At 43.2% G+C, this 21,444-nt stretch overlaps 1 protein-coding gene across 2 annotated transcripts in view; it reads right to left on the reverse strand.

The window, feature by feature from the left end:
• ACVR1 (activin A receptor type 1) overlaps window positions 1–17,367 on the reverse strand; it is a 145,361-nt gene extending 127,994 nt beyond the window's left edge. For both annotated transcript variants that reach the window (XM_042948848.1, XM_042948846.1), the window contains exon 1: window positions 17,310–17,367. The gene's annotated coding sequence lies outside the window, so the exon portion shown is untranslated. The remainder of the gene's footprint in view (window positions 1–17,309) is intronic.
• Window positions 17,368–21,444: the final 4,077 nt, after the last annotated feature.

Genomic DNA, 21,444 nt, shown 5'->3' on the forward strand with positions numbered 1-21,444 from the left:
CTACATTTGTTACCACTTCTTGGCCACTCTGATGCTCCCCAGGCCTCCACACAAGTGTTTCCCAAAGTGTGGAACAGGTCCTATTGGTGGTCACCCAATATGATCCTAGATAAAGTTATTTAAACTTTTTTTTTTCTTTACTGTGATTAGTGTTTCTATTATACAATAGAAATTAATGCAATGAAATGAAATGAAATTCTTAAGGTGCACATCCACACTGCATTTTCAGTTACGGTTGTTTTGAACAAGCTTTCATGCCCCTAACCTGGAGACCTTTAAAACTTCCACTGACAGGGTACATCCAGATCAATTAAAGCACAACCTTGTGGGGTGGGAATGGGCACTGGGTTTGGAACCCCCCTCACACTGTGAGGTGCTTCCACTGTGAGAACAGATTTGGGAATCGCCCCATTAGAATGAGCCTGAAACAGGCATTTAAGGGAAAAGGTTGAGCCCATCTAAAGAAAAGGAACTAATTAGTCAAAGGCACAGTAAACAGTTAGGAAGGGTACCTAACTCACCTGGCCGATCCAGGACTTTAGAGCTGAAAGTCCAGCAACCTATGATGGTTCTCAGTCCCAGGTAATCCCAGACAGTTTGGCCACCCTCTGCAGATAAGACAGTGTCCAAAGTTTGGGAATGAGTGCTAGCATTTCCCAAAATGCTTTCTGCAAAACGCTATCTACTCTCCCTAGGGTGTTAACAGTTATGCATATAGCTACAAAGGGTTCCACTGTGGAATAATGTGAAAGACCAGGGATATTCCAGGAATATTCCAGGATAAAGGATTAAGATAAGGTGTTCCTCAATGCCGGCTTCTCAGAACGTTCAGTGTAGTATGAAAATTCACACTGAGAAAAGGGTATAATGTCCTTCGTTTCTCAAACTTATTCGAGGGCATTTTTTTCGTGGTGTACTTTTTGATTTCGGTTTCAAGAAACTTCTTGTAACATGCTGCCTCACTTGTACTTCCACATAATTTGGGGAAAATAAAAATCTGATAATGTCACCTCTTCATTATCAATCCCATGCTTGAACACCGAAGTCCAAAGTCCTAACCAGGTCGTCTACGTCCCCAGCTCTCCCATCTTTTACCTATTCTTTATGTTCTAGTCCAGTGTTTCTCAAACTTCAGAAGTATTCAAATCACCTGGGGATACTGTTGCCACACTGATTTTAAATCAGCAGAACTGGGTGGCCCTGAGACTCCACATTTCTAGTGAGGCCTGTGCCCAAACCGTCCCATTACTGCTGAACCAGGCACCACACCTTTGAGTAGCAGAGCTCTGGTCACATTCAGTTCTGAAGGATACTGTTCTTCTGATACTTCTGTGCCTCAAAGGCCCTTTTCCCACCTACCACCTTCCTCCTCAACCTTTAAGATGCTCAAGAATATCATCCCTCTGAAAAGATGACCTCAGATGCCCTCCCGAACAAAACTGCACATCCCATCTTTATGTTTAGAGTTCCATTCTGGTGCTTTGCTCTGTGGTAGCTGGACTCTTCTTTCTGCCTCTGAGCTCTCTGACGACTTTTTATGGTTATAAGCTCAGTGCCTGGCACATAGTAGCTACTCAACAAATCTATATAGAAGGAAGGAGTAGCCACACAAAGGAGATAATACATGAAAGGTCCAGGGAGACCTTTAGAAAATAAGTTGTTATGCAGAATCAAGTTTGAAGCTTTGGAGTTTCATGGTTGGGGACCTTTAGCAAGAGAAGTAAGTAGAATTTAAGTTAACAGTGCAGAGATTCAAGTCATAAATGAGTATAATCACCTTTTTTTTTATACTATACAAAAAAAATTCCCAGTTTTCTCAAAATGAAAACTAAATCCAGATAATCTTCTGATTAACATTTAACAGACTAAAATCACCAGGCGCAGTGGGAAATAAAGCACCATTTGACCTCCAAATCTGTGTTCATCTACTTTACAAAGAATCCTTCTGACAATTCTAAGTTTAAACAAACCTTTGTGCAAAGAGTGTTCCAACAGCTTTAATGTAGTCACAGCTGTCAAAATCATGGGCAATGTATCATACTTAAGAGAGCATTTGAAAATGTGTCAATAATTATAATTAGACACTTGTACCAGATCTAATATACTTTCACTACCCTTTAACTTCAACTGATGTAAAATTAAAACCAGTTTCTTAAAAGTGCAACTCTCAGATCATAATTTAATTCTAAAGTAGATATAAAACCTGTCACGCTACAAAGATACAGTACATTTTACTCAAGAGGAGAAAAGGCCATGGTATTGTAATACATCATTTTAGGTAAGGTGAGCACCTTTAATGCTGAAAGGGTAAAATACATTATTGAGGTGACATAATCTTCCAATATTTACCTCACCCATTTGTATTAAAAGATTTTTCTCTTCAAAATTAGGCACAACCCACAGCTCGAAGACAGTAACTGTTAATATTCTTGTTTATTTCCTATCAGTCTTTTTTTTTTTTCTATGTCCATACGTATGTAATTACAAATGTGGAATTGTACTATGTTTTATGTTTACTTACATTTACAGAATTGTATACAATTTATGGATACGGAATTGTACCATTTTTGTGTCCCACTTTTTCTACTTAATTTTGTTTTGTATACTCTTCATGGTCTATTCATTCCAAAAATTCCTGCGTGCCTAAATAAAATAAAATAAACCAGTATACTAGACACAGGATACACGTGTACACTCAGAGTACCAAACAAAATCTCTGTTCTTGGTATTTACCCCAGAGATACTGGTAGTATGTGTGTGTATATGTGTGTGTGTGTGTGTGCGCGCGCACATATATATACATATATACATACATATATATACATATTTATATACATATATATATATATATATATATAGTAGTATATATGTAACATACAGAAAAGGAGGAAGAATCTAACTAGATGGGATAGCCAGCAAAACCCTCTTTTGAGAAGGTTCCATTTAAGGTGAGATCTGTCCCTGAAAATTCATCTAGGATAATACTTTTGGTGATTATATAATATTCCATTTTATTAATAAAAATGTGCGTATATATATATATATATAACATACATATAAATGTTATATACGTAGGTTATTATAGAACATTTAAGTTGTTTCCTTCTTTGTTGTTGTTGCTACTCTACAGCTAGATGAATAAATTTGTATATTTAAAGAGTGTTGGTATTTTTTTTCTTTTGAGTAACCAAGGGCTCAAAATCTTTTCAAGGAAAATTACATTTATACTAGCAGTCCAAAATTTTTAGGTCTTTGAAAGGAAAATCCAAGCATGTTGCTTAATTCTGGGGGAGCCAATTTCTAAAGAAAAAATGCAGCATGGGAAAAAACATGAATTTTATATTAAATTTTATTTACTTGGGTTTGAATTCTTAAATCATCTAATTTGGAAACTGCCAGAAAACCCAACTATTTTATTAAGCTACACCAGCTAGACAACTCAAAATTCCCAGTAATCCCCTATTGTATCTTCTTCAGATTATAAAAACTTTGAGAGATCAAAAGCAGTCCACTCTGGTATGCTCCCAAATCATAAATAAAATTTTGCTGTTTCTTGAAAACTGTCTATCATAGGCTTACTGCTTTTTTAAAAACCTATTATAAAAATAAAACTTTTTTCCCTAAGTCTAAAAATCCATTGCCTCTATTCTTCATCAATAATAAAAAGCTGACTATACGAGTTTCTTGGTCACTAAATGCCTACTTGCCACTCACTGTATTTTTTTTCTTAAAGATAATCAGCCCCATAAGCTCTGCTTTTAACATAAAGCACAAACCAGACACGGTGCTTTAAAACAATCAAAGTAAAGCTGTGGTTAGCAAGGCTTCCAAAGCTCAGGGTTCTTTAGACTCAAACTTACACAGGGGGAAAAAAAAAAAGTCATCAGGTTCCATTTACTGGAAATACCAAAAAGGAGGGAGACTGAAAGAGAATCAACAAATGAGTAAACTTTAGAAACAGCTGAGTCTATGCTTTTCCTAACAGATGAGGAAAGAAAAGCACCATGAAGAAAACTTAAGTTCAGAAAAGTGACTTTCTTGGACCATAAGCTTGGTTTACACCAGAGAACAGACCCTGCTGGAGTCTTGCGGGCTGCTCTGTCATTTCCACCAGGCCACTTTGCTCTACTAGTACAGCTCAAAAATTAAATTCTTGGTACAACCTATACTGTGATTTAAAATGTAGGGGTACCTGGGTAGCTCAGTCTGTTGGGCATCTGAATTCAGCTCAGGTTGTGATCTCAGGGTGCGTGAGCTCCAGCCAGGCAACAGGCTCTGTGCTGATTAGCGCAAAGTCTGCTTGGGGTCCTCTGTCTCCCTCTCTCTCTGCCCCTCCCTTGCTCTCACGTGCACTCTCTCTCTCTCTCAAAAATAAACAAACATTTAAAAAATAAATACATACATACATACATAAATAAAATGTAAAAACCCTTAGATTCAGTAATTCCAGTCTTTGATATTTACCCTCAGATATACAGCAGACAGACAGGTACATCTACACCTACATATAAACCAATCTATAGACGCGCATAGTAGCATATGTGAAAATTGTCACTGCAACATTGTAACATAATGTTACCTAAAATACGTAAAAGACTAGTTAAATAAATTATGAAACACCCACACTATGGAATACCTTTCAAAAGAATAAGGAAACTGCTCATACTAATAGGAAAAGATTTCCAAGATAAACTGAGTGAAAAAAGCCAGGTACAAAACTGAAATATGCACACTATGATACTGTATTTATAAGAAAAACACATTAGTGTATGGTTGTAAATGTAAAGATGATCACTGGAAGGATATACAATCAGTTTCTTTTTTAAGTTTATTTATTTATTTCCAGACAGACGGGGAGTGTGAGCAAGGAAGGGGCAGAGAAAGAGGAAAAGAGAATCCCAAGCAGGCTCCACACTACAAGCTGTGCAGCCCTACTGGGCGCTCAAACTCACTAACTGTGAGACCATGACCTGAGCCAAAACGGAGTCCATCACTTAGCCGACTGAGCCCCCCAGGTGCCCCTACAATTAGTTTTAATGATGGTATTTCCTTAGGAAGAGAAAGTAGAAGTCTGGAGGACAAGAGTTACCTTCCTACACTTCAAATCTTGTACGGAGCACATGTAATACAACATAAATGACGTCTCTAAAACATAAGCTATTATAAAAAAAAGTATATATTTTATTTTTAAGAAAAAAATTATGGGGGCGCCTGGGTGGCTCAGTCGGTTAAGCGTCCGACTTCGGCTCAGGTCACTATCTCGCAGTCCGTGAGTTCGAGCCCCGCGTCGGGTTCTGGGCTGATGGTTCAGAGCCTGGAGCCTGCTTCCGATTCTGTGTCTCCCTCTCTCTCTGCCCCTCCCCCGCTCATACTCTGTCTCTCTCTCTGTCTCAAAAATAAATAAACGTTAAAAAAAATTTTTTTTTTAAAAAAAGAAAAAAATTATGGGAACCCATATTAACATACTCATGTGATAAAATAAAGCTATGAATTAGAAATAAAAACACAAATGTGATTTTTTTAGAGTCATGTGGCCCAAAAAGGAGACCATAATGTCTGAGACAAAAGGTATGCGAATAACACAATACCGTATATTAACTGTACTGGAATTAAAATAAAAAGCTTAATTTAAAAACAGTATGAGAACGGGCACCTGGGTAGCTCAGGTGGTTAAGCGTCCAACTTCGGCTAAAGTCATGACCTTAGGATTCGTGAGTTTGAACCCCACATAGGGCTCTCTGCTGACCGCTCAGAACCTGGAGTTGGCTTTGTATTCTGATACTCCCTCTCCCTCTGCTCCTCCCCTGCTCACGCTCCATCTCTCTTTCTCTCAAAACTAAATAAACATGAAAAAAAAAATTTTAATAAAATAAAACAAAAAATATTAAAAAATGTTTTCTAAAATAAAAGTATGAGAACAAAGGAAATGCCCTCCTGGAAGATTTTCATGCTAAATATCCACATCTGTGAAAGATTCACTCCACCTGTGCTTAGAATGTCCTAAACCGTTAAGACCTTCAGGGACCAAACGGGAACCAAGTGGGAGAAGGAGAGTAGCTGAGGAGGACCTTGCTGATTAAGTAACAATGAGCTGGAGGGAATCCTAAACAAACAAGCCAAGATAAGAAGAAAAAACAAAAAACAAACAAAAAAAAAACCGTCATCTGTAATTTGAAAAGGACATTCTATGCTAAACAGGCTAAAAGAATAAATCTCAAAAGAAGTCATTCACTTCTGGCATTGCTTTCCCCATCTCAGGGCTACAGCAACCACTTTTTCTATCACCTGTGATATTAAAAAAAGAAAAAAAATCATTGTCAGGTTTTTTTTTTCCTTTTTTTTTTTTTTTAAGCTCAGTGAAATAGTCATAAACATAAGTACAGGTGTCATCCTTCAAACAGTAGAACAGTCTTTGATTCCATGAGATGTTTATCAGATCCCATGTTCAAAACTTGAAGACTGTTACTGTATCCTTTTTTAGGATAAACATTTGATTTATTTGCAAGATAAGGCACTTGACCCCCAAAAAAGTCAATAAGAGACTTTGAGCTGTTTGTAACTGGTTCATTTTATCATTCAGACCTTAGCCCACTTCTTGCTGTTTCCAAATGGGACCTTTCTCCCCCAGATCCAAATGTCCCAGGATGGCATCCTCTCACACAGATCTAAGAGCCACAGTGCCAACCCCTTATCTGCCGGTTCCAGTGTCATACTTCCAACTTGACGTGAGCCTCAAGGAAGCCCTCTTCTATGTGTTTACTCCACCAGAACCTGAACCCCAATACAAGCCCTGCTCAAAACCAGCTCCTCTCACCCCTTCGTTTGAAGATCAACACCATTTTCTCAGCCATCCATGTTCCATACGTCAGATACTTCCGCCTCCCACTCACCCTTCCTTTCTTCACAAAAATGATTTGTTCACCTTGTGGCTTCTCCAGCCCAAGGCCAAACCCCTAATTGTACCTACTCTCATTTCCCTTGGCTGCTGGGCCTCTACCCTTCCCATTAATCTGTGGCTATCTAACAGGCTATACAGAAGGCTATAGATATCAGAGGTTTCAAACCCATACGCCTGTAGGGACAAGGTAAAGTTAGGATGTAAGAGTGAGCAGGCTAAGAGAATAAAGGAACAATAGCAGGTGAGGCTGAGCCTCAGTGTTGGGAGAAAACAGGGTGAGCCAGGACTGTGGCAAACAGAGCACACATGTCCGCTCAGACAGACAGAATCACAAGGGGCTCTGGCAGGTTCCTGCAGGAATGCAGGTCTCGGGCGGCCAGGGCTTGCAGTTCCGCCGAAGAAGGTGGAAATTGGAACTTCTTACAGGAAATCTCCCCATATTTAAACAACGGCAACCACTTCAAAAAGAAAACAAAATGGGGGCGCCTGGGTGGCTCAGCCGGTTGAGCGTCCGACTTCAGCTCAGGTCACGATCTCACAGTCCGTGAGTTCGAGCCCCGCATCAGGCTCTGGGCTGACGGCTCAGAGCCTGGAGCCTGCTTCCGATTCTGTGTCTCCCTCTCTCTCTGCCCCTCCCCCATTCATGCTCTGTCTCTCTCTGTCTCAAAAATAAATAAATAAATAAATAAAAAACATAGAAAACAAAATGTTTTACAGGCACAATCCGACAGGACATAACTCTCAGGTGTAGTCAGTCCAGGGGGGCAACCAGTTTCCAAACCCTGCTTTACAGCAAGTGACTTTGGAACATACAGCCTAAGTTAAAGTTCAGATGTATGACTACAGACATTTTCCATCACCCTTCTGAGTCTCAGTTTCTCCTTCTGTAAAATGGGGTAATAAAAGTAGGTACCTTATAGTGTGGGTGTGAGCGATAAATGAGAGAATGCAAGTAAGGGGCCTGACCAGGGCCTCCCTTACAGATGTTCCGTTACAGTTGCTGTTTTAGAATCAAGTCAAAAATCGTGTTAGCCTGGCATTCAACATAAACCTTCATTTGGCCCTAAGGCTTCCTTTCTAATCTTTCCTCTGCATTGCTCATTTCAGTATACTCTACCCAGCCACGTCACATCCTGAGGCTTTTGACTTCCAGGAGTTACCATACATACTCGGCAGAAAAAGTAAATAAATAATGTGGGGGAGGGGGTACAACAGAACCGTTTAAATGGTACCCACCATTGGACTTAACTTTGACTGTGGAATCAGCGCATAGCCAGACATGAGTCGGCCACTCCTTCCATTTGTCTCAGGGCACGAGGCCTCTCTGAGAAGCTGCACCTCAAGGCAGTGAGTCTGAGTCTAGCGACGAAAACATGGGCAACTATGTTTTTATACAACTTGGCTCTTAAACAAAAGCCAACTACCTCTTACTTACTTGCCCCGTTCCCCGGTTTTGACAGGTTGCGTACTCCACAACCTATACATAGACAGATCTCTCTCAAAAGGATAACATCAGAGTGGTACCTTTTTCCAAGGCCAGCCAAACAGTCACTTCCTCAAAGGTGTTGTGTGATCATGATCGTTATCCCTCTGTATCTTGTGACCAAGGTACTTGGCCTTCTGCCATTTATAGTTAGATGTGCAACTCTTCAATCCCTTCCTCAAGTGCACCTGAAGATCTACTTTATTTTACTGTACTCTCCATGCCCAGCCCCAAGGACAGGAAGACTTGATAAATGCTCAATAAAAGAAGAAGAAGAGGGGAAATGATGAAGGATAGGCAGCAAGGCAGGAAGATTTTAATGATAAGAACAATGAAAAAAAACGGTAAGGACAATGACAACAATGGTGACTGCAGCCACCAATTAAGCTCTTACATCTTTAAATGCAAAGAGTTGTCCCCTACTAACCTTGTTTTGTGTTTGTGAACAATAACTGTATCGGGTGATCTTCTCTACCTCTCTCCCATCCTTTTGGTACAGGTGACCTAAAAAGGGACTCCCACTGTCCCCTTATTACTGAGAGTCACCATCCCATTCAAATATAATCTTAGCAAACAGGGAGCTAAGTGGCTCCTGCCACCAGCTTAAATTAATTAGCCCCACCTTTGATGCTGATTAGGATCAAGATGATGATACCCTCTTGGAGCTGGTCCAAAGCACACATTAGTCACTTTAATCTGATGTGGAGAAACACGCAAAGACCCCTACACAGAGAAAAGAACAATGGCTCGGGGGGGGGAACGGCGGGAGAGCAGAAGGGCCCAGGCCATGTGTAGAATAACTGAGACTCATACAAAAAGAAAAACAAAATTCTCATCCAGGTTAGCAAATGTCCAACAAACAAATTAAGGCTGATTTCCACAATATCTAGAAGGTTTTTGTTTTTGTTTTTGTTTTGTTCCCAAACTCCTGGCTAGAATCCATCAGCAAGTTGTGAAATCAATTTAGTCAATAAAGATCAGAATTTTTTTTACGTTTATTTATTTTGAGAGAGTGAGAAGGCGTAAGTTGGGGAGGGGCAGAGAGAGAGGAGAGAGAAAAAGAATCCCAAGCAGGCTCTACACTGTCAGCACAGAGCCCGATGTGGGGCTTGAACGCGCGAACTGTGAGATCATGACCTAAGCCAAAGTCGCTGCTTAATGGACAGAGTCACCCAGGCACCCCAAGACCAGATTTTTTTTTTTATAAAAATTGACCAGAGGGATGCCTGGGTGGCTCAGACAGTTGGGTGTCAGACTTCAGGTCAGGTCGTGATCTCATGGTTTGTGAGTTTGAACCCCACATAAAGCTCTCTGCTGTCAGCACAGAGCCCACTTCAGATCCTCTGTCCCCCTCTCTCTGCCCTTCCCCCAGGTTCTCTCACACTCTCTTTCAAAAATAAACATAAAAAAACTGACTAGAAATTAGGAAGCCCTACTGTATTTTTTTTTTAATTTTTTTAATGTTTGTTTATTATTGAGAGACAGAGAGAGACAGAGCATGAGCAGGAGAGGGAGACACAGAATATGAAGCAGGCTCCAGGCTCCGAGCTGTCAGCACAGAGCCTGACGTGGGGCTCGAACTCACAAACTGCAAGATCACGACCTGAGCTGAAGTCGGACGCCTAACCAACTGAGCCACTCAGGTGCCCCACTACTGTACTGTTTTATAAAAAATATAATTCAGCCTTATTTTTAATATGCATGTGTGTATGTGTGTGTACTCAGTCATGATGTAAAAAATGTATTGCTGAGAGTAGAAAATGTTTTCAAAACACTGAAATAGAACATTTATGTTTATATAATCTCCAGGGATTGAAACTTTCCATTTTTTCCTAGGCCATACTCATAAAATAAGAGAATATTGGTTCTTGCCACCTGTTGCACACAACAGTTCAGTTCTTCCAAGTTCAAAACACATTTAAGAAAATATCACTGGGCACACTTCTCCTTACCATGTTCTTTATTCTCAAAAGGAAGGTAAAGGTAACTCTAGATAACCACCTACACTTTTTCTTCCTACTGGATGTTCCTATGTATACTTCTTCCTTGTGATGTCTCCTGACATCAAGTTACAAGCCCCAAAGCTCCAGCTTTCTTAGTGGTATTTACTTATAAGTATTAACCTATAACATAAGGAAAATGATCAGTCAAGCACATTATGTTTTCACCAAGAGCATAATGTCATTCATTCATCAACAGCTTCAATTCCGAACTTGGTTGAAAATACCACCTCATGCTGTTTCGAAGGGACACATGCACCCCAATGTTTATAGCAGCACTATCAACAACAGCCAAAGTATGGAAAGAGCCCAAATGTCCATCGATGGATGAATGGATAAAGAAGAAGTGGTATATATATACAATGGAGTATTACTCGGCAATCAAAAAGAATGAAATCTTACCATTTGCAACTACGTGGATGGAACTGGAGGGTATTATGCTAAGCGAAATTAGTCAAAGAAAGACAAATATCATACAACTTCACTCATATGAGGAATTTAAGATACAAAATAGATGAACACAGGGAAGGGATGCAAAAATTATATAAAAAAGGAGGGGGACAAAACAGAAGAGACTCATAAATATGGAGAACAAACTGAGGGTTATGGGAGGGGTTGTGGGAGGGGGGATGGGCTAAATGGGTAAGGGGCACTAAGGAATCTACTCCTGAAATCATTGTTGCACTATATGCTAACTAATTTGGATGTAAATTCTTAAAAAATTAAAGACAGTTAAAAAAAAAAAAAAAAAACACCACCTCAACTCATCCCCTCTACACCTGAATGCTTTTCCTCAAGTTCTTTTCATTGCACATCTTTCTCAGTACCCACTGTCTTCAAACTCCAAGTACCATCCCACATCTAATATCCAGCTTTGCCTAAGACTACCCCTATGTTCGTTTATCCCCTCTGTACATTTCCTATCAAACTCAAGGTTATTTTTAGAGGTTCGATCAATAATTCTTTCATAATTGCCTAAAAGGGAAAAATAAAAACTAGAGCACTCTTATTTTCTTTTGTTACAATTTTTTAAGTAAGCTCTACAGCCAATGTGGGGCTTGAACTCGTGACCCTGAGGATCAAGAGTAGCATGCTCTACTGACGGAGCCAGCCAGCTGCCCCAGAACCATCTTATTTTCAATGTCATCCATGCTGCATGGAGGCTAGCAAAGACCCATCCCGGCTTTCAAAGATGAGCAAGGCACCCCGCTATCAAGTATTCAGGCAGAAAAGGTCTACATGGCACGCCCACTCAAATCAGCCCTTAAAACCTATCAAAAGAGAAGTTCACTCTGAATTCCATCCATCGTCCAAAGAGGTCGTCCACATTCCACCTCTCACAAGAGCACCGCCTACCACGCTGTTTTCACTGTCGACCGTTTGTGAATAGGCACAACAGGAGAAAGTCAGTGAAGGAGTCAATTCATCCAAGAAAGTGAGTCCCAGCCATATACACAGGATTCCGTGTTCTGTAGTATATTAAGCATGAGTTGAGATATTCTTCCAAAAAAAAAAAAAAAAAAAGGTTTTTGCCCTTAAATCCAAAACAACCTTAAAAAAAAGTTAGCATAAACTCAAATGATTCACTAAGTTACAGTATTTCCTAAACTCATCCTTAAGGACCTCTGTGTCTTCTCTCATCTTCTCTCAGGCTGTCCCCCTGAGTGCTGGGCTTGTCTGCTTCTCTAATATGCAATCATCCATTTAGTCTCTCAACAATTAAAAAAACGGTTTACTAACTGTGTGGTCTGGACCAGGCATTGTGTTAGGCGTAAAACATATACAAAAGATGAATAAGACACAGTCCTTGCCCTCAAAGAGCTCAGTGAAAGAATTTTGAAAGGTTTTAAACTGGGAAGAACAATGAATTGTGTCCAACAAATAAATGGAGGAATGAATAACTTGAAGTCCTTGCCCTCAAAAATATCAATCAAGTCCCAGGATGAGTAGTAAAGATGATAAAATGCTAGGAAAATGTCAAAACACAAAATCCAGGAAGCATTCCTGTAATGAGAGTACTCTGAGCCCCGAAGGATTTGGCTGTCCCCAAAAGTGGGGGGGAAGGGCAATGCAAAGGGACAGACTCCAAGGCTTGGCCTTATGATGAGAAAGAGCAGAACCTATCAGGACACCTATGCTACAGGGGACCGCCTAAACTTGCCTCATGATCCAAAAAAACAAATTCAACCTGCATGAACCTCCATAAAATTTGGAAAAACTAAAATTCAGTGTCACTTTCCTGGTCACAGAAATAAAGGCCAAGTACCCAGAGCAAACAATGAAGCAACCCGAATGGGCAAAGTGGAATGTTGGTCAGAGGCTGAAACCCAAAAATCAAACAACTGAGTAGTGGCTCTGAAAAACAAAACTCTCATGGATCACAGAAGAGGCTTTAGACATATAAACAAGCTCAGATTTCCCCAAATGCATATAAGAGCACAGGAACATTATTTGACTCCGCAGTTTGAATATTGGGGATGGGAAAGTATCGGTTTTAACTTCAAAAAGGAATCTGCGGGGCGCCTGGATGGCGCAGTCGGTTAAGCGTCCGACTTCAGCCAGGTCACGATCTCGCGGTCCGTGACTTCGAGCCCCGCGTCAGGCTCTGGGCTGATGGCTCGGAGCCTGGAGCCTGTTTCCGATTCTGTGTCTCCCTCTCTCTCTGCCCCTCCCCCGTTCATGCTCTGTCTCTCTCTGTCCCAAAAATAAATTAAAAACGTTGAAAAAAAAATTAAAAAAAAAAAAAAAGGAATCTGCTAGGTGTCGTTAGTTCATTTGGGGAACATAAGGTCAAGCAAAACTACCTCCCATCTGAACCAAAGGCCATGATTTGCCAACCACACCATCCTGATGAAGCTCTTTCAAAAGGAATCTTTTATTTGAATGCCCTTTCCAACAGACAAATCCCACTTTGGAACTTCTGATTCTTAAACTAGCCCGGCAAGCAAGAGCAGTCTATGGCCAACTGCTGAAAAAGAAGAGGTAAACCTTCCACTTGGTCCTTCTGAGAGTTGAAATTGGCCACAGAAAGAAACACAAAGTTCTCACTCCAAGAGATCAAAGAAGGCATTTTGTACCAGGAAACCGAATTCAAATTCTCATTTCCAGGAATAAAGCCACAGTGCCCAATACTTGCTTGGGAAAATAAAACAAGAGACTATGTGGACTCCAATTAAAATCTCTGATGGCTTTATTTCCCAGCCTCACCAGTTTAATGCTGTTAACATTTTACCCAGGCTTTGCTTTAACTTAAACACCAGCTTCCCATTCGGAATGGCCATACTTACCCACTGGGTAAAAAGGAAAGCGTTGTTAACACTTCATGACAGCATTTTTTGTCCCATCCTGAGCACTAGATGTATGCGACAAGGTGAGGCTGACAAGTGCCAGCTTCAGCTAAGCCCAAGTCTCCCATAACCACAGTCAAGAGAAACCATGCTGCAGCCCATGCTATTATTTTAGTCACAATATTGAAATGCATGTGGCAGCAGAATAGAGAAGAGGGGACATACCGCAATCTCATTCAGGGATGACAACAATCAGCTTGCTTTAAAATTATCACCTGGGGTCTCACCAATCGGCCAACAGATTTGCATGCCTACTTCATTCACACAAGCACCAAGCTAAGCCTGTAGTCAGAATAGTGTGGTGAAATATTCCCCAAGTAATCATTATGTTAATAGTCATGTGTTTAATTTTATCTTTTTACAAAACAAAAATATGTATTATGTATGCAGGCTATGAAGTCTAAAAATAAAATCAGCACCTTTGAACCCACCGCTCAACCCAAAAACCACAGTGTCACCCACGCTCTATCATCTACCTACCTCCTCCACCCTGATCCCCAGGTTCTTGCAAAACACACACACACATGCACACACACACACACGCACGCACACACGCAAACACACACCAGGTAATCACTGTCCTGTATTTGGGGTTTTAGTTTAAGTATAAGTGCATCTTTATGTCCTATTACCAAAAAGTAAGTTGGCTTTCCAAATATGGCAGTGAAATATTGCTTCCTCTTAAAAGATGACATCTTTTAGGGTGTTTTTTTTTTAAGGTCAATCACTGCTTTAAAGAAAAATACTAAATGATTGATAGACTGAAACTTAGCCATGGTAAACTCATGAAGACAGTGTATGAGTCAGTGAAATTTGGCAAACACTGGCAAAAGTGCCCAAGAACATGGGTTCCAGAGTCTCACAAACTCCTGGTTCAAATCCCCAGTCCACTACTGACCAGCTCTACAATGAGGGCAACTCGCTCAATCTTGAGAAGCCTCAGTTTCTTACCATAAACGCCTGAAATAATGATAAAAACATATGGTTGTTGTGAGCATGTAATGAAAAATGCATGTAAAGAGCTGAGCATGGTACCTCACACATGTCCAGAGCTCACCGTCATATCTGTCATTAAATTCACTCAAAACCTATCAGTGGGTTTTGCTACCATTAATAGTTTCCTTCTCTCCAATTTCTACCAAGTTGTGCATTAGATCTCTTCACATAAAAATAAAACAAGATGCAGGGATCCAAGAAAAGAACATGCACAGAGGACAGTTCCCAGTCCTCGCTCCTCTTTGTCTAAAGTACTTTTTACACACACACACACACACACACACACACACGTTGATCCCATCTTCACCTCATGACCTTGAATCACAGGATCATTTTTCAAATGCATTTCTGCCCTGTCCCTTCCTCCCCCAGAAGGCTGGACTACTTGATCTAACCTTACCTAGAAGTCTATCATGATCATCACAGTATTAGTTCAGGGAAATCTAGAATAAGATAGAGGCATCGTCTCTATCTACCGATTCAATCACTGTTAGCTGTTCCATGGACAGATGCAGAAAATTTAGTAAATCACTACTTTGAAAAAAAAATCATTACAATGCTATTAATGGCATTAAGTTCCCCACTTCTGAAATTAATTACATTCCCAAATAAGGCATACTACTCGATCTCTACTCGGCATCCTTAATATTCTTTTAAATTACTTAGAGATAACAAGAAACTTACTCAGATTCAAATAATCACTCTCTTCCAAGGTACAAAAGTTGTAAAACTACTACCCAAATCAAATTTTATTCAAAACCACTCTCACCATTTCAAGTAAAATTCGCCCAAACCACCAGAAAATGAGCATGAACCCCATCCATACCCATTCCAGCCCTTGATTTTTGCCAGCTATCCAGAATTTATTGCAACCTCATTCACCACCTTTCAGTGTTTGCATGAGAGGTGACAGTAGCAATGCTATTACCTACCGCACAATTCCATCAATTTAAGGCCTGCACTTTTCAGCTTCAAAAGACTTCTGTTTTGTTTTTGGTTTTTGTTCCAGGCCAGAAAACAAAAAACAACTGAATCACAAAAAACGGGATTTGGTCTTAGAAGCCAGATGGTCCAAGTCCCATCCAGGCCTTAAGATAACTTCCTGACCCACGTCCCCATCAGTGAAATAGGTGAGGTCCATATTTCACACTTAGGCATACTGTAAAGCTGGATGGCCAGACCAGTGCCTGAGGTCAGCACAAGTCTAATGTCTGCTGGCTGCCCAAGCCCGGGCCCCTGGCCAGCCACCCAGCTCCAGAGACAAGTGCCAAGACATACTATAGTGTTTCCATTTAAGGCCTGCCACTTGGATCAGCCCATCTCTGAAATTTCTTAACACCACCTTTCCAGGAAGAATTTTTTTGGGGGAAAAGGGAGGTGGTGTCTATTTTTTGCCACCGCCTTCCCTTGGGCTGTCAGAGCAGTCTGCATCTCTGGGACAGGATTCTTTAAAACCACTGGGTTATATCTAAGTCACAATTAGAGGGCCTCTTTTCAAAAATATACAAACTATGTATGAGATCAGTCCTTTTTCTCATCACGTAACTCCCATCTCACACACACACACACACACACACACACGCACACACACCTCAAAAAAGAAAGAAAAGAAAGCCCAATAAAATGAACAAATCCACTGATTACTACCTCTCTTTAAAAGCCAAATTAAGCACAACTTTTCAACCAAGACTTTTCTTCTGCTACTAAGTGAAATGTTTTCTTCCCTAAGTAGTTTCCTCTACAGCCTTTCTCCCATGCAAGAAGCGTTCAAAACTCCAGGGAAATGAGGGGAGGAGGGGAGACATGTCTGGCGCAAACTGGACAGACCTAAGCCAGCCTAGAACCCGAAGGAAGTTAGTGAATCCAGCGGCCCCAGAGGCCCCACATCTCTCCCCAGCGCGCCCAAGGTTCTAGCCTCACTGTTTTGGTTACAGTGTTGAAGGAAGGGTTTTAAACTTGGCAAAGTACCGTGCAACATCTGTAACCACATTTGCCTTCTGGGGATCGGGAGATGAATCCCACATTCCTGGCTTTGAAGCTTTTTGAAACTGCAGCTAGGAAGAACGGAGGGCGGGAGGGAGTTGAGCAGAGTTTATTGGCTGTCTCTCCAGCAGAAAATTCCTCTTGGAAGAGACGGATATTTTGAGGGTGGGGGTGATTAGCCCATCCTTTCACTCCGTACCAAGCTCAGCTGGGAAGGTGAGCCCGTGGCCAGGCGGCCAGATCGATTTACAAGTCAGCGGCGCACACCCTGAAGGAGTTCACTACACACACACACACACACACACACACACACACACACAGAGGCACACGCGCACACTCCGCAAACCAGAGACCCCCCACTCCATGCCTCTGTCCTCTCCCATATCCCACCAGCAGTTCAGGCCCAAAGCAAGACAGTTTTGTTCCGCGGCTGCTTCCCCCACCGAGAGTGGATGAAGCTTGGGGGAGAAAGGAATGAAAGCGAGGGGGAGGCACCGCAGACGCCCACCCTCCCACCCCCAATCCCAGCCTCTTCTCCAGCCAGGCTCCCTCCTCCCACGGTCCTCCCGGGTGCCGCGGCGCGGCCGGCGACCTGCCCTCACCTCTGGTCCCGCCGCGGCCGGGGCTGAGCCGCGGGAGGCGGAGTGCGAGCCAGCCGGGCGCTGCAGGTCGGCGCGGAGCGGCGCGGCGCGGCGCGGGGCGGGGCGGGGCGGTGCAGCCGGCGAGAGAGCCCGGAACTCTGCGGGGCCGAGGGCCGGCGGCCGGCCCCGAGCGGCGGCCGCGGCGGCTGCAGCCGGGCGGTGCGTGCGGCCACGGGCTCCCCAGCCCTCGGGCCGGCGCGGCTGGCCGAGGAGCAGCCTGGCAGCGGCGGCGGCGGCAGCGGCAGCCACCCGGGGGAAAGAGCCGGGGGAGGGAGGGGAGGCGGGGTGAAGAGGAGGAGGAGGAGGAGGAGGAGGAGGAGGAGGAGGAGGAGGAGGAGGAGGAGGAGGAAGGGGAGGAGGGCGGGCGGAATAAACTTCCCGAGGCGCAGCGGCACGGGCTAGGAGGGCGGCCGCGGGCGGGGCGGGCGGCCCGGGGGGGAGGCTCGCCCGAGGGGCGGCGGGGGAGACGGTCACTGAGAGTAGAAAAGTTCCCCCGGCGCGGAGGGGGAGGCTGCGGCGGCGGCGGCGGCTGCAAAGAGCAGGAGCCGGAGCGGGAGGAGCGGGAGGAGGAGGAGAAGGAAGTGGCTGCGGAGCGCTCGGCCAATGAGTGTCTGGAGCTGTGATTAACCAGGCAGCAACACATCATTTCCTCCCGGCGCGGATCCAGGGAGCCGGGAGGGAGAGGGAAGGCGGCGGGGCGGGGCCGTCCCCGCGCCCCCTGCAGGCGCCCGGCCGGGGGCGAGCCCGCCGAGCCCCGCCGAGCCTGGCCTGGCCGCCCCCGGCGCGCCCGGCGCGGTCTGGCGGGCCCGGAGGAGGCTGCGAGCGCTGCCGCCCGCGGGGCTTCTCAGAGGCGGGGCGGCGGCGGGGCAGGCCCGAGCCGGGCTCCCGCGGCCGGGGTGGGAGGAGGAGAGGCCGCGCGGCGCGGGTGAGTGCCCAGGTAGGCGCGGGCGGGGCCGTCTGGACAGCTCCCGGGGGCGCGAGGGGCGGGAGGGCTGCCTCCCGGGCCCCTGGACTGCGGGCGGCGCCCGGCTGGGGTCCTGCAGGTCAGAAAGAAGCCTCAGTGTTCTCATCCAGGCCATTTCTGACCTGCCTTCAAATCCCCTTCCACTTTGCTCATTTCCTTGCAAGGTCTGGGGTTATGCAAGAGCTTACCATTTTTGCAGTCGGCCTCCTTACCGATAAAACTAAGGGGGGAGAGGGGGAGGAGGGAGCGTGCGGGGGAGGGGGCTTCTGCAGTCATCTAGCCCTGTCCTAGGCGCCAGGGGAGCTTACTGTGGAAAGGAAGGAACATTCCCCGCCGCAGAGAGGCTGACAACCTCGGTCCTTAGATACACAAAAACACTCCAGTGTTCTAATATTATCCAGAGCATCAAAAAGGCATGCGAGGATCAAATTTTGCATGGTGCCTGCTGAGTGTAAGGAAAGCACCAAGCCATTTCCTCTGCCCTCTGGAAGCTTATAATGTACAGTCCTATCACAAAGCAAAATAAAAGCATGAAACCAATAAATGGGAATACCATAAAGTATTTTTATCTCTACAGGTTCATTCATGCAGCAGGCATTTATTGGGTGACTGCAGTACTGCAAAGGTTGCAAAGGAAATGGAAGATCTGGTCCCTGCAGGTCAGTTTACAATCCAATTAGGAACGCAAGGCATATATACGTGAAACATCTAGAAAATCATACCCAGGTATTATATAAGCAAAAAGATGTAGAAAGGGGGGGGGCATTTTTTCATAAAGGGAAAGACAATACCTGTATGCCTGGTGAGAATCAGGAGTGGAAATTCCAGGTCAATCAAGCAAAAGTGCCTATATGCATACCTACTCTGTAGAACATTAGAACAGGGATCTCAGTGTCACTTAACTGAAGCTCTGCCATTTATAAACTGTGTGACCTTGGGCATGTATTTAACCTCTATGAAGGGAATAAAGCCTGTTTCCAGGTTTGTTGTGTGATTCAAATGAAATTACACTTACATAAATGCTTCTCAAGGTGCTGTGTGAATGTTCCTCAATTGGGTACGTTTCTGGAGCTCTCATTTTACTGGCCTCTTCTTGGTGGCTTTGTAGTCTCCCATAGGCTGTAAGCTCCATGAGGGCAGGGGCCAGGTTTGGTGGTGTTCACTGTGTATCATCATCATGCCTAGCAGAGTGGCACATGTGGGTGCCCAGCAAAAGTTTGCTGAATAAGTGAATAAATGAACTAATGAATCCTGCTATGCTTTTAACTGTTCATTTTATGTGTTCCTTCAGTAGTGGTCTTGTGTGACTGGCTCAATGCAAAACCCTCTAACTCGACCTTCCTGTGACTAACTTGTATTCCAGGAGACTATCTGGGAGGATTCAAGGTAGTTCTTGTGGCCTTGTAACAATAAATTGATGATTGCACATGTGTGTACATGTGCATGTGTGTGTGTGAAGCAGGAGGATAGATACGCAAGGGTATAGCCCGTCACACAAGCCCTAGCCACACAAGGATACAGCCCAGATACAGTCCTTTGCCTTTGGATACCTTAATCCAGAGTTGCTCAACCTAGGTACTATTGACATCTTTGGCTGGATAATTGCTGTGGGGTGTGTTCTGTGCATTGTAAAATGTTTTGCAGAATCCTTGACCTCTATCCATTAGATACAAACAGGATGCCTTCTCTCCACAGCTGTGACATAGTTTTTACTTTTTTGGTTAATGTTGATTTATTTTTAAGAGAGAGAGAGAGACAGAGCAGGCACAGGGGAGGGGCAGAGAGAGAGGGAGACAGAGAATCCGAAGCAAGCTCCAGGGTCTGAGCTGTCAGCAATGTGAGGCTTGAACCCACGAACCATGATATCATGACCTGAGCTGAAGTCAGACACTTAACCGACTGAGCCACCCAGGCGCCACCTCCCCACTGTTTAACATTTAAACATGCCTCCAGACATTGCTAAATGTCCCCTGGAAGCAAAATTGCCCCCGATTGGGAACTAGTGCCTTTACCCCAACATCTAATCCATTGATTTAACTCTGGTGGAGAAATCACACAAGTAAAGTAACTTGAAAGAAATACATCTTCTGTTATTCCAAGATTCTTAGATCTCTTCCATCATATGTTTCAAGGAGCACGACTCTTGTTAATTAATTGCCTGCTGCATTGTGAATTGGCATCTCTTCTGTTTTCTGCATATCCTCCTCCTTTACACCCAGATCAACATGTTCATTTCTAAAAGTCAACAGCTTTCAAAAACTATTAGGAAACAGAGTCTTGAGCAACCTAAGAGTCCTGTATAATATTTTCCTATAAAATTTGGAGGATTCGTTCCATAAAATTTTGCAGCAAGTGTCCCTGTTACAATTAAGCTCTTGGACTTACCGCACAGCCTCTCTGCACTCAGATTGTAAGTGATATAGAATATAAATTGTGATATTTAGAATTTTTTTCATTTAAAATATTTAAGTAACTACTTTGAGTGATTTTTCTTTCATCCTGAAGCCATTTCTCTTTGGTACCGAAATAGTTCTCCTTTCATAGTGGTATAGAGAACGTGGTTTATTAAAACCTATAAAGCGAACATCAGCTTAGTTGTACATACCAGCTTCCAGAAGCAAGTTCTTTAGAATGTTTGGATGTTTAGAGCTGGTGTTGTTGTTGAAAATCCTGATGGGCTGATAAGCTGCTGTTTAGTTTCTAAAGATTTCTTGAAATAAAAAATAAAGATTAATGGTTGAAGAAATGAACTAATTCTGATAAGTCTGTTCACTCAGTATGGGCATGTAGAACCAACAACAACAACAAAAAAAAAACCCTGTTCCCAGCACACATCAGTACTGTGTTTACAAGGTGAGCAGACATTTTTGTTCAGCAAGACAATATCATCTGTCTCATTAAATAAAGTTATTTGAAACATTGGTTTTATAGCTTTGTTCGTATTTCATTTTGGTTTTACAGTTCTGTAATGGTTATAAGCATATGGAGATTAGTTCACATCCAGTTTAGTGATTATTCACACTTAAGTTGAGCATTGAAGACAAGGTAGGCATCCAAACTGCTTAAAAAGAGGGCAGACTTTGAGGGTTGGATGTGGCTTATGGGAAAACAATTCCTGTTTTGTTAGACTGG

This window comes from Panthera leo, chromosome C1 (genome assembly GCF_018350215.1).
Source record: "Panthera leo isolate Ple1 chromosome C1, P.leo_Ple1_pat1.1, whole genome shotgun sequence".
Lineage (NCBI taxonomy): Eukaryota > Metazoa > Chordata > Mammalia > Carnivora > Felidae > Panthera > Panthera leo.